General features: G+C 37.1%; 1 protein-coding gene across 3 annotated transcripts in view; it reads right to left on the bottom strand.

Moving 5' to 3' along the window:
* Nucleotides 1-15,010, bottom strand: part of NRG3 (neuregulin 3) — a 407,103-nt gene that overhangs the window by 50,677 nt on the left and 341,416 nt on the right. The gene's annotated exons all lie outside the window — the stretch shown is intronic.

The following is a 15,010-nucleotide window of genomic DNA, read 5'->3' as shown; positions in this document are numbered from 1 at the left end:
TCTAGCTGGAGCACGAGGTTCTCTGGCAGGGCATATCCCTTTGGCCAGCCCGGGCCAGCTGTCCTGGCCGTGCTCTCCCAGCTTCTGGTGCACCTGGCAGGGCCTGGGAAGCAAAAAGTCCTTGGCTTAGTGTAGGCACTACAGCTACCTTGCAACAGCTAAAACCATCAGGGTGTTATCAACATTATTCCCATTCTAAATCCAAAACACAGCACTATACCAGCTCCTAGAAAGAAAATTAACTCTAACTCAGCCAAAACCAGGACAGATACCTAGCTCTGAAACTCTGGAACATATGAAAACCTGTAGCACTACCTTACAAGTTGTCATTTGACAAACTAAAAAGAAGTAAAAGATATTTCTTGTAACCTCATTTTTAATATGGTATTATTACACCATTATATTGCTTATATATATAAGGAACTCAAACAGCAGTAAGATCAACAGTGAATTGATGTAACATTTTCTTACAACTGTATGTTGGACGCCAAATCTGCCTAAACGAAAATCCCTTAACATCTTAAAGTAAAAGCAGACATTTCTCACTTTAGTACCCTATACTAAGGAATAATGAAAAAAAATCTTTTACTGATATCTAATTTTTTACTTCCCATCTGCCATGCTTCCTGCCATTCCATTTCCTGCCTGGAAAGCCTCTCGGGTTTAGCAGAAACGAACTAAAGGATGATGCCAGAAATCTCTCTTCAGAAAAAAACATCACTTTCTTTTTCTAAATAAACTCCAAAACACAGACTTTCTAACTAGCTCACATACATATGTATTTTAAAGGCATGCATCGGTACAACATGGTACCCTAATGTATCCTACTCTGTTTGCTTAACATTACACTTGCTTCTCTTCTAAATTATAAATACCCTTAAAGGCAAAGGATCAAGAAAGGTAAGGTTTGTAGGTACCCAGCAGGATATAATCTGACTTTTAAATGTCTTTTAAGTCCCCTTATATGAAAATGTCTTATCTACCTAGTTTACAAATCAAAAGATACCTTGCTTTAATATTGACTACTGCTCTCCCAGAAGCAATGCAACTCTCTCAGGAACAACACAGCATTTTATATTGAAGTACTTTACAAACTGACTTCAACATTTCTATACAAGATCTTTGCCAACTGTTAAAATTATCAAACATCTAACTGGACTTCTCATAACCTTATCTGCTTTTTATTTGTACAGAAAAATAGGATGCTAATATCTTATAACAGTTCAACTAATTAAAATGAACTACTTATATAGATTGGTTTTTTTTTTCCTATTTCTGGCAGAATAACAAGAATTCTACCTGTAGACCACAAAGACACTGCTCTTAAGGGAAACATTAAAAAAATCTCATAGTTAAATCCATGTATATTTCTCTTTAATCCAAACCTCTGATAATCTATTGTCTTTTATAAAAAAAAAAAAAAAAAAGCAAACCAAAACCAAACAAGTGCAATAACTTCTAATACAAGAAGTCAATTCTGAAGCTTCCAGATATCATTATCTATTTGGCTTCCTATTTAAGAACGCAGTTAAATATTTTCCCTTGTTTTGCAACAAAGCTGGATTATTTTGATATACAAAACGTCTCAGAACACAAGAATCTTGCAAGAACTATGAATTCAACATGGCCCAGAAACTTATATTTGAATTAAGGATTTGCTTTATTTACTATCATCAATAACTTTTGTTTACTATATATTTTTATTCAGTATCAAAATTTTGGCCCTAAAGCAACCAGTTTATATTAGGATTCCAGAGAAAAACTCTGGTGGCTGAAGAACTCTGTAATCTCATAAGATCTCTGTAAAGCCAAGAGATAATACCATCTGCTCCTCCCTAACAGGCACAAACTAGACATTATAAAGACATTCAGCAATGTAACCAAATGCAATCAATTTCTTTTTTTTCTTTTTTCTTTTTTTTAAAACAGCATGAAATACAAGGCTTTTTTATATTCAAAAATATTCAGATATGAAATGAGGTAAAAGTCTTTTTATGTTAATCAAATAGCCTAATGCCAGCAATAGCTCTGCTATTTAGCAGCTCATGGAAGCTGCAACGAAGGAAGAGGAAAAAATGTCTGAGTAAATCCAATCATAATAAATTTTACCTCCTCAGCCAAATTGTACCCCGTTAAACTCTCTACTGAAACATTTCAAGTCTATGGGAAACTATAAATAGCACCATTAAATAAATTATATATATATATTAAAAAAAAATAATGCCTAAGCACTGCTCACTGGACCACTGAATACTCTTACATGTTCCAAAAAAAATTCCTCTCCTGAGAAAAACACAGCATCATAAGAAACATTTCAGAAATTTATGGCCATGTGACATAAGAGATGTTATGAAGAAAATAATTTTTTAGCTTAAAGTGTAGCAACTGTTATCAGGTAATAAAATATAGGGCTATTTAAGTGAAATGCCAAGGGAGGAGAACTTTAGACAAATTCTACACTAGGGACATTAGGTTTTGTTGCTATTTCTGTGATGTTAACACATTGATTACAACTTTTTTTCACTAATGAGCAGTAATTAACACTAATGAGCAAGTGAACCTATTTGGGAGATGCAGAGAATCAATTTACTTGGTTTACCATGCAATGCAATGCAATGCAATGCAATGCATGGTAAACTACTTAGATTGTATTGAATAGGTTTTCTTTCTGCTAATTGAAATAAATTTGAAATAAAATGATCCCCCAATACCGACCTATATACTAATTGAAGAGACAGAGTAAAAATGGAGCTCATGTATTTTACTGAAAATTATACTTTACATATATTTAGAGATACTTGTTATCTCATATCCTAATTATTTTTAACTTAACAGTTATTCCCTTCTGGTAAGATGTGTATCTCCTTCCTGTTTTTTTTTTTTTTTTTAATGCAAATACTCTTTCAAAATTGGATATTAATTTGTATGACCTTTTCAATATTTTTTGAAGAGCAGCTTGATTAACTAAAATTGTCTCTAAATATTTGACTAAAGAAGTGAATTAGTTTCAGATGTATTAATCTCACTTTGTTTTCCCTGCGAATATCTACTGCTTGCCTGCACAAACAATTTTCTAGAACTACAAGTATTTGAAGTAAATTTTAATTTGTTTTCATTTAAGTTCCTATGAGGTGTACGTTTCATACGGTATGTGACGGAACATGATAAACACAGTTTCCAAAAACCAGAGCACAGGGATACTGCAGGATCCTTTCTAGGAAGCGGAGAAGCACACAGTGACCCACAGAAAACCCATTCTTTGAAGAGGAGTCCATATTCCCAGCCACAGGGGTTGGGGACACTGGAAAGGAAGCAGTGCCCATATAAACCCCTGTGGCTAACAAAGAAATGAGTTAGAAAGAATCTGTCCTGCTACATCCCCACTTCTCTCCCACCTACTGTCCTCTCTGGCACAGAAGTCGAATTCGCAGTCTGTCTCAACGTCTCCTCCCGCAAGAGGTTTCCGCATCTGCCGAGTGCAAGGCTGGGTTTACTCCCCACGCAGGTGAGTACGTTAATGGCACACGGGCAGTTCCTCTGTGCGGCATCCCAGGGACAAACGCCACTAGCTGCCTTTGGCCCCAGGGCACGTGTCCTGCCAGTGATTCCCACCTTCATTGCTGCTGCTCCACCTGAAAACAGTCAGGAGGAACTCAGTCGGCGAGCAGAGAAATTTCAGTTCATAATTTAGGGAGGACTGCTGTATACGGAGGACTTCAGTTAAGCAGTATTTAAGACATTATTCAGTTAAGTTCAGTTAAGACATCATTCTGGCAGCATGAACAGTGGCATCTAATCAACCCAGTTCAGATCTTTTAAACGCAAATCACTGATTTTTTTTTTTTTCTTCTAAGAGCGAACTATTTGTAAGAGTGGTAATACAACAGAGGAAGCGAGGATTTGAGATTAAAAATAGAAATGCACGAAAAAATGTAATTATGTTCTACGAAATGTTTGTTCAACTGTTGTTAATGTTAGGAGCAATTTGGACACAGTCAGTAAACACCCATCGCAGCCAGGGTTATCTCTTCAGCTGAATGGCAGACATTAGTACCTCTGATACGGGGAAATGACTCAAGCTAAATAGTAAGTGAAAAACACGCACTCCCTGGTTTATGGTACTTTTCAGTACTCCCAGGCTAGCAGGATCCGTATTAATTCCCACAATAATGTGTTTCATAAAGATCACAACAATATTTAAAGCTCTGTGGAAGGAACAGTAACAAAAGTTAAAAAGCCAGAACTAATATTTACATAAGTTGTTGTCTCAAGCTGGGACACTATATTTTCCTCCCTACTCCTCTCTCTCCCAGAAAATTTAAGATCTCAAACTTCAGTCAAGGCTTCAGAATTAGTACTTTTAACTATTTAAAAAAAAAGAAAAAGAAAAAAAAAGACTGGTGAAAGTATTTAGCCTAAATAGTTAAGATGAGATTTTCCAAGGAGCATAATGAATGCTTCAGCTGCATTTTGGTTTAAATTAAGTGGCTAATTTATGTTATGTTTCTTTGTTAACTGCCACTGATGGGCAGGCAAGCAGCGTGGATGCAGAACGGCAGTAACAGATCCTGCATGACACGATTATTCACCAGTAAATGAGTGTGGGGACAGACAAATACTGCTTTCACTTACAGCTGGATTAAAGCGCCTGGCATGGGCGTTTTTAGTCAAGGCTGAGATGGTAGCTCCCAGAGTGAGCATTGGTAGTGTGTGGTTATGAATGGCAAGATTCAAACCGAAGGAGCTCTGTTCAGCTGCAATTCTCCAAATTCCACCAATAGGCTTTTTACAAATTGCATACAAATTTCCTTTCAAATAATAAAATCCTCTCATATGCTACAGGGGTTCATTTCTACCTTCGCAAAGCAAACTCTTCTCCTTACTGTTTGCAAGACTAAACAAAAGGAGCCTGAGCACATGCGTCAAAGCCACCGAGTATTTTCACGTTGCTCTCTGTTATGGCTCAGACTCTTCCATGCTGAATAAAAAGAATAAATTATAGGAAAGAAAATATGAACGTGAACTGCAGGTACTGTTCTGGTTTCTGGTTGATCAGATGAACAGATTCCTACGTAAAAAAAACAACCTGAGAGGAAAATATTGCACACCAGCTATTACTGGATCAGTCCCGATCTTTTATTTTAGTTGGAGGTTGAGAAAAATATACATCTGTATGTTTGCAGCATCAAAACCACACTGTCTGAATAGCACCTAACGATTTGCACAATAAACTCTCTGGGGCATTGCACAGTTGTATTGTGCTTAATGTCCTGGACTCTCACTCTGGCTCCTACACACTACGTAAATAAACAATTAGAAAGATCGAAAACATTTGAGGAAAAGTAGCAATAAATTAGTCTCTCCACCTCAAGCTCAGTGGATATTTGCTGGGATGTACTTTGCATAGATAGGGCTTCAAGTTCAGAGAAAGCTGACTAGAAGATAAAAGATAACCTTCAAAGCTCTACTCTATCACTGAAAAATGAAAGTTTCCCACATAGGTCTCCAACGGATTAGCAGCTTCGTTGTGTGCAAGCCCTCCCCATGGCTTTTCATTACATTTCATAGTCACTTAAGCCTTTTCCTAATAAAAAGACAATACCAAGGGTGAGATTATGAAATACTCCAAAGTTAAGTTGATAACGGTTTAATTAAATGTTGCTCACTAACAACATTTCTGGCATGACTCAGACAATAAAAGGGAAAAATGAATGCTGTAATTGCTTCTTTTGCTGCCTTTTCACAATCTTCTGAGATGCTCTTCCCATGACATTGCCTTTCAGAGCGTTTGCAGAAGATCTTGTTACCTGACACGGTTGCTCAATTCAGTTTTACACTGAGCATGAAGGATTCATGTTGACTCTGGGTTAGGTATGGAGCAGGCTCTGCATGATCAGATTTTGTCTGCTGCTTTTTAATTAAAATACGAGGGGCAGGTCCTCAAAGGCAGTAAGCGAGCATAGCTCTGTTGAAGGGAGTATTTGCCAAGCCTTCTCCCAACGTCAATAGCAAAATCTTCCTATTCAATTCAAGCTGTACTTTCTACGGTGATGCACAGCTCCGTACAAAGAAGGTTCGTGGCACTTCTTATAAGCAGGATTCATTCACTTAATAAAGACACTTCATAAATGCATGGTCCTTTGCTGTATTTATTTCTCTAGATGTTGCTTCATTCCTTCATGCTGCAAATACTGCATAGTTTGTGCTCTATGTGCCACATAGCATGCTGTCACCCTACAAGTCACCCGTATGGATAAGCAGATTTCCCTAGTATCTCTATTATAAATTCTTCTACAGTGTTATATTTCCTATATGCTATATTCTTCCCATACGTAAGAAAACTCTGATTCAATGTCAGCTTGGACATTTTACTTTGGGGTCAGTGCCTGATCATCTGCTGTTGTTGGAACAGGTGGCACATTCCAAAATGTGCATCACTATTTTCTGCGGAAGACATGGAAAGGAGTGATTGAGTTTACATTTCCCCATAAAACTGGACTGCACTTTTGGCTTTGAATTATATAACACAATAATCTTGTATGTTAAAACCCTATATAGCCTTCTAGTGGATGTTCAGCATAATTATCCATTAATAAAGCCTAATAAATAATAATGATATACTACGACTGTGTTAAAACAGTAGTACAAGGAGGTATATAAGTGTTTTACCTGGGCAAACTGGAAATCTAAATAAAAGAATGCAGAATGTCACGGAAATTAAATAAGGAAAAAATATGAGTTCATTTTCAATAACAGAAATGCCTATAAAAATATGCACAAGTAAGATATACTATCACATGAAAAGCAAAATTAATTAAATCCCAATATGAAACTTAGCAATGGTACATTTACTAGGTAGCGTACAAAGCCGTGAACCACTCTGAATCAGACGCTCCTATCTCATCTGCAGAACAGCCAGAAAAAACACTCCTTGTGTTTGCAAAAGCAGAAACTTGCAGAAGTAGTTCAATGTATGACAGGTCACCATCCATGCTAGAACAACCTTCATTTGTCTCCTGATCATTCACGTAAAGGCACATTTTATTGATGGTTTTCCCCAGATCGACACTGATCTTCTGACTCCGAAGCAGACTGGCTCTAACACTTATTGAATTTTTTCCTCAGCAAAACTCCTGGCTTCACTTTTGCCATAAGAGCCTTCATTCTCAGACTCTCTTTTAGGGTCACAACAGGAAAAAACCCCTTTTCCTCTACAACAGAATCACAACGTTTCACAGGATCACTGCTGCCTTTTCAGCCGAGTACTCTACCTCCTAACCAACACCCAAGTGGTTTCTCCTTGTTTTCTTGAAGAGGCGCTGGACTTTTCCCTCTGTTTTTATCTTTACCTTTCCTGCCTACATCAGCTTCTGTCTTAATCGATTTGGCATACAAACATGGGTCAACAGGAGGGATTACAGCATTTTACGACCTCGATCCATTGTGCTCCGTGCTGAGCCAACAACCCTGGGAAGTAATCCAGCAGACGAGGGTGTTTTTCAGACACTACTTGTCTCCTCCCTAAAAAGCAGCAGTTTAGCAGTAGGTGCTGGAAGGCACATCGGCAAAGAGAATGGCATCAGACATATCATACGCAGTATTTGAGAGGATAGAACATTATTTCTTCACCATATTCATAACAAATGCTCTTGAAAACACCAAGCATAACACTAACAGTGTAAACTAAATTGAATTTGTTTGTTTTAGAAAGGTACTCCTGTGGTTTTGGCCATGGCTTCAGTTGTTTCTTTATCCCTACCTAAGACAAACTAGGCAGGTTTGGGGGGGATATACGGTCATATAGGAGTGATTGGTGCATACTCCCTCTCAGGCAGCTACAGAGATGTGTTACGCTGAGCCAAAAAGTATCTATCGGCAGTTTCATAAAAAGGCTGGCAACTCTACCTGCGAGTGCTGAACCTACTACCACCATTAAAATCACGCGTGGACCTGCCCTCGCGGGTACATGTGAACATATCCTCCCACGAGTGGCAAGGGGGTGAGCAGCTCAGCTACTCAGCGCAGCACTCGTGCCTCTTCAGGGAGGTGGAGGAGTACAAGCACAGCTGCCAAAGTGGCTCCTACACCGCAGGCTATGGGTGGTGAGGCAGGGGGAAGCCAGAGAGCTGCTGAGCACATGCACGCTTTGCCTCAGGGAAGGACGGGGGGCATAAAAAGGCACCTCAAAAAGCAGGTGGTACTGTTATTGAAGAACTGTAAACTCTTCTACCAAGACCTCTAAAAGTCAGAAGGCATCTCTCTATCGGCACGGTGTCTTCACACCAGCCCCCTCCGTGGGTAGAGCAGGAAGTAAACGTTAAGTTACGGTTATCACACCATGGCCAAACCTCCCAGGCAGTGCAAGGATCCGACCTTCTCCAGTAATGGACTATGTGTGATTGGTTCATCTCGGGAGCTGGCATCTTCTTCAACGGCATTAAAATAACGAACAGCATAACCTCTTACCTGCCTCGTACTTTAGATTTTTAGAGTAATAACAAACTTATTAACCAAGAATGATTAAATTTAGAGTTGAGTAAGAAACCATTTTTCTTTGTAATATTTCCTAGTAGTAGAAGACCTGAAATGGTTCCTTTCTGCTTTCTGTTCGGAGAACAGAAACAAGCAGCAGAGCATCCACAACACGATCGTCCACATTAATAGTATTCTTAAGGGAAGGGAAATGTACTTTCATAAATTGCTATAATTGTGCCTGGACAAAATGGGATGCGTCATTAGATGACGCACAATTAGATCAGTAGGTTAGATTAGAATGACAGTATGGGGATTTTTCTCTGTGTTTGTGTGCAACAAATGAAAAAAAATGTGACTTTAATTAAATGCATGTGTAGATGCTTTAGCAAAAATAGAAGCCAGAAGAGGAAAACTAGAAAGGGTTCCATAAAATAGAAGAGAAATCTATACACTAGATAGCTGATCTAGGTATTTACACAGACAAAAAAAAAAAAAGTTTAGTAATTTTCCATTAACAACTTTATTTCATTTTACTTGAGTCGTATTTTAGTTCATGAAACTTTTGATTTTAGACCTGATTCCTCTGAGATTTTCTGTCAGGAATTAAGCTTTGTTTCATCTAATATAGTCATATATTTATACATCTAGCCACTTAACAATTTTTCATAAGGTATAGGTGCACTTGCACGTTATATCTTTCAATCCCCCACCAGTGTAAAAGGAAGCTTTCTTGACAGGTGCAATGATAGAAGATGTGAGAGCCAGGTTACATAAACAAACCACAATTACAGAACAGCACAAAGATCTCCGATTAAAACAAAAGGCTTTACAGAAAGGCACTATACTTTGAGAAGGAATTCAGTCATGTTTTGGATGGATTTGCCACATAACGTATTTCTTGCAATTAAAAAAAAAAAGAGAAAGGAAAAAAAAAAGTTAAACTGACTAGAAAAAAACCCCAAACCGTGTCACAAAAGGATGCTCAAAAGCCTTCATCTTATTCAGAGAATCTATCAGTGTAAACGACTTCAAATGTAAAATTCATAGATTAAGGTAAGACCAGCATTGAAAATTTAACTATGGTCGAGGAAATTTCTGATTATCTTCCTTTCATATCTCAGCTCTGACACTGAAGATCTAGATTGTACCTGCAAATAATTGCTTTAGAATAATGCTGTGTTGCAGCCTCTTGCCTCAGTATGGTATTAAATTTTGGAAATAAAATCATGGAAGTCATCATCTTTCAGTTCTAAATGTTTACAGGTTTTTGGGTTTTGTTTGGTGGTTTGTTTTTTGTTTTTTGTTTTTTTTTTTTTAACACATATCAATAAGAGTAAAACCCAATTTTAGGACATTTACATTTGCTTGCTCGTTGACTGGACACTGTTACACACTGCTTTGTGAAACTTTAGTATTTTTTATTTTATAAATTTTGTTTTAGTTTTATTTAGACACTACTTCTTGAGAAGTAAATTTTTCTTCCATGTTTACTTCTTTGAGTAAATGCACTATTAATGAAAAAACTAATTCAATCAGGTCAGTGTTTTGTACTATTGTACTTTTATCTGGATAAGTTGATACATTATTAATAGATACTAGAGCACATTATGAACTTACGTTTACAGTAGCTAATCCACAGTGCTAGGGTGCTGCAGAGTGTTCAAAAACCCAAACTATCGATCCGTTAGGCTGTACAATGAACTAAAAAAAGATTATCAATCACTTCTGTAAAAAAACATTCATTTTAAATTACTGTGGAAATGTGTCCCAAAGTATAAGAATATCCTCCTGCTACAGGGTGGGTTTGGTAATGGGTTGGAGCTGGTATTTCTGATAACTCCCCAAAAGTTGCGTTACCCTTCCATGTCATCAGTGGAATGCTGAGTTACCCACCTCCTCTGTTACAAAAGCCAGAGGTTACATCACCGTCTTGAACGCAAACAAGACAGCAAATGGCATGAATGGGGATGTGTAATATGAAGGCATTACTGGCATTATTGTTACGCAGTATCAATGCAGACTGCCATCACTGATAAGGTGATTTTAAGGTATTTTAGAAGTCAAGATTGGCATCTGCCATATTTCAGTACATTTCAGTTACAATCATTTGATCTCGCAACCTATTTCACTCGTGCTAGTAATACCTCAAACTTATAGCCAAGATGCATTCTTACCTCAGGTTAAAACCAACTATGTTCACTTTCATGAGCACTTGCATATTTTCATGAACATATCTGTGTGACATACCCCAGAATCTTGCAATATTCTCATACTGGGAGTCAGATCAGCAGCCTACAGGAGCCAGGTTAGATCCTGTCATCTTACCCAACTTGGCACACTTTGTTACCTCTCAGGTTTATTTATTGCTTTTCTCAGGTCAGTGCAGAGCACACATTCATGCCCCTTCTTTTGCTTGGGAAGTGACTAGCACTTTGGGTACTACCAGAAGTACTTAATGAAATAATAATCATAATTAATAATCAAACTGCCTTTTTATACACTTTTTAAGCATCTTTATGAAAAGTGTTCTAAAAAGAAGTTTAGCCAATATGTAAAATGATGTAGGAAAGGAAAAGTTCTCCCTAAAGGGAGATCATTAGTCTCTTCTTCCTTTTGCTGATGCGTCGTCATAGAAACACCAGAAAAGAAAGAATAATCTATTAATTTCACTTGGATTTATTGAGTTGCTTGTTCACTGCCATCATCCCCCATAAAAATGGGATAAATGCATCTCAGTCTAGAAGAATGATGTCATACAGCATCTTATGCAAAGCATTTTAATAATACTAGCCATATTTGCTATGTAAATATTCACTAAACCACAAAAGATGAGTAAGATATGAAAGTAAAAATATTATCTAAAAAGATATTTTCATTATTTTAGAAGTTACTAAAATTCTCTTAAAGTTCACAGATTTGGACTATACAATACAATTAAAGCAATTTAAATATAGACAATGTTAGAAAGGAAACAGCATAAGAGTAATCACAAAAGAATCTATCACAGATTTTCAACACTGAGGCATGAGTCGATCCTGAATGTTAATCCACATTTCATGATTATGCTCCTGATTCAGGCTATTGTGAAAGTATATGTCTATCAATAAAAGCACTTATGGAACAGATTGTGTGCTTGCTTAAAGCCTGTGCTTTAAATACTTTTTCAAGCTTATTTTGATGACAGTCGCTAAAGTTTATAACACTTTTACTAAGGCTCTTTGAAGATGAGACTGCATTGTTGAAACTGTTTCAAACAGTTTCGAATTCTGTTGTGCTAGACCCAAAAGATCTCTGAAGACTATGGATAAATTGATGGTGACTCCTACTGTTCCTGGTAGTCCTATAACTGAATTCTGTTAAACGGTCTTATGTCAGGATTCACAGCAAATTACATCCCGTGTTTCCATAACATTAACAGTTAAGGTTGTTAAACTACTTTGCTTGTCTTTGTGGCCTCTAGAAATCTCAACACTTCCAGTTAATTTTTCACATTTTTGCCTCAATACAGAATTTAATGTGAAATAAGGTACTAGATGAGAAATTATCTATATCACAAACCTATACTACATAAGACATCTAAAAAAGAATAACTTCCTAGCTCTTCAGTTATGATGATTACCCAAAACAATGTCCTGCAGCTCATTAATTTTAGAACCTGCTTTTGCATAAAGCTGATAAAATACCGTAGGTCTGGATAATTGAAAAGCTGCAGAGGAAGCTTTACTTTAGAATTACATCACATACTTTTTCTAGTAGTAAAATGACAGAAACAAATGAGGACTAGTATAGTTTTGACAAGGCAAGAAAAAAAGGATTATCAAATCTAAGACGAAATAAATTTTCACCTACCAAAAGCACAACATTCTAAATAAGCAGAGAATTGAGTATCAATAAGCAATTATTTGTCTGAAATATAAAATATCAAGTAGTAGAAAATATATAATTTGAGAATATTTCTACACAAATAATAAATTAAAATGAGACATTTTAACTAGATATAAAGAAAAATCTTTTACCATTAGGACAGTCAAGCATTGGAACAAGCTGCCTGGAGAAGTCACGCAGTCCCCGTTTTTTAAAGAATAAGTTGGATAAAGCCCTGAGCAGCTTGGTGACACCTGAGCTGACCCTACTTTGAGCATCAGATTGGACTAGAGACCTTCACATCTTCAGGTTCCACCCTGAATTATTCAGTGGTTCTGTGACTTCTATTTTACAAATATTTTTTAAGTAAACAGGAAAACTCACAGGCACACCGACTAATGCTCTAGAGGACAGAAGTTTCAGACAAGTGGGGAACAGAAATAAAAAAAGCGCATGAGGAAGCAAAACAGGTGGCATAAAGCAAAAAAAAAAACCCAACAAAACAACAAAAAACCACAAACCACCACAATTTTTTTTAAATTACCACCTTTCTAAAGCTAAAAAGACAATAAGTATGAAGTAATATTCTCAGATAAAAGACTAAGAATTAGAGAAAAAATATTTTTATGCTAGTAAATAATATATAATAGCTAGTAAATAATACATTATAGATCAGGAACCACTTCAAACATATTGCACAGGGAAGTTAGTGCATAAAGACAGAGATAACAAAGAGCGAAGGGATACTCTAAATTATTTTAATAAGTCCGTAGCTCCTCGCACTGCAGTGCCCCTCACAAATAACTAAAAGACAGTTGGGACCTTGGAAATAAACATGAGGTTGGCAAAAAGAACTCTGAGAAAAAAAGAAGGCTAGAATTTATTACTGAATTACAAAAGATGTTTTAAGCTCAAGCATAAAAGAAATAAAATAATAAGTTCTGAATAATAGATGCTCATATAATAGGTGTTCAAATATGGACTTATAATTCAGAAAATTTAACACTTTTGGTAAGAAAAAAAGTGAACATCAACAGCAGAAGTAATAGCAATACCAAAATAATGAGGGAATAAGAGACAGCTGCAAAAAGAGGTGTGCTAAACAATGAAAAATAAAAGGAAAAACACCACCTAAATGAAGTAAATAGCTAAAAAGCTGTTCTCTCAAGAACAGTGACACAAGAGTAATGACAGCGAGGGACACACTCCTTTGAACAGCAGAAGACCTTGCAAGCAGGTCTACCGGCACAGCTGTGCTATCAACGCAAGCATCAATATTTTTTAGAACACTAAGACCAAAAGAATGAAGGATAAGATGAAGATATCAAAGAGACTGAGCAAGCAATAAAGATGACAAAAGCATAAATGAAAAGATTGATGGTACAAACCTTGATACCATAAAGAATAAGGAGCACAGAATGGAAGAAAACAGTAATGTTACATCATGGGATGTATTTATGAGAAGATAATTCCAAGACAAGTGAATCATATGCTGGTATTTTCATGAATTTTTATTAGTGTACTTTATTGAGAGAAGAAACTCTACAAACTTAAATGGAAGCATTAAAATTATGAAAGAATTAGGGAAGCTGAGCACATTTGGGGGGGCAAGGAATGAGCTTCTTAAAAAGTGAACTGTTTCCCCCTCACATTCTTCACAGTACTAAAAAGGGGAACAGACTATGTCCCTGTTTTTGATGCATGGGTGACATGGTAAACCAGCACTACCAGAATCCAGGAACACTTGGTGCTAAACACGCAGCAAGGTATTTGGAGCACATTTCAATCCTAAATTCACAGACTCTCAGAATAGTAGGGGTTGGAAGGAACCTCTGGAGATCATCTAGTCCAACCCTCCTGCTAAAGCAGCATCACCTAGAGCATGTTGCACAGGCGGGTTTTGAATCTCTCCAGAGAAGGAGACTCCACAACCTCTCTGGGCAGCCTGTTCCAGTGCTCAGTCACACTCAAAGCGAAGAAGTTTTTCCTCATGTTCAGACGGAACTTCCCGTGTTCCAGTTTGTGCCCATTGCCCCTTGTCCTGTTGCTGGGCACCGCTGAAAAGAGTCTGGCCCCATCCTCTTGAGGCCTGCCATTTAGATATTTATAAGCATTGATAAGATCCCCTCTCAGTCTTCTCTTCTTCAGGCTAAAGAGCCCCAAGTCTCTCAGCCTTTCCTCATAAAAGACACACTCCAGCCCCCTCATCATCTTCACGAGGCAGTTTGTCACAATGTTACAGCTGCAAACATGAAGGTGATTCTGAATTTTCTTTGCAAAAGGACTGTTAGATCCTCACTGCACACGAATGAACAGACTGAATGGGATGATTACTGAACTGATTCATGGACTACAGATGCTAAATCCAATCCATAAAGGTACTGAGGCAATGAAACAATAAAAATAGCTGATACATGAATACTACCCTGTCCTAAAAGATATAGAAAAAATTACAAATCACTTGAAAAAGCAAGCCAAAGGCATTACATTACTCACCCCTTGAGCAGAACAACACCCGCCATAAAAGTTGAATAAAGCAGCATCGATGACAAGGTATGCATTTTAATTGTCTTTCAGAGGTCCTCTATCCACACCAATTGCATCACCGGCAATTAACAAACTTTTACCCAATACTGAGAAGTAAGATATTGCTCTACCAGCATAGTTCTTG

The sequence above is a fragment of the Grus americana genome, chromosome 7, assembly GCF_028858705.1.
Source record: "Grus americana isolate bGruAme1 chromosome 7, bGruAme1.mat, whole genome shotgun sequence".
Classification (NCBI taxonomy): Eukaryota; Metazoa; Chordata; class Aves; order Gruiformes; family Gruidae; genus Grus; species Grus americana.
The sequence above is the reverse complement of the archived record's forward strand: the minus strand, read 5'-3'. Positions and strand labels throughout refer to the sequence as shown.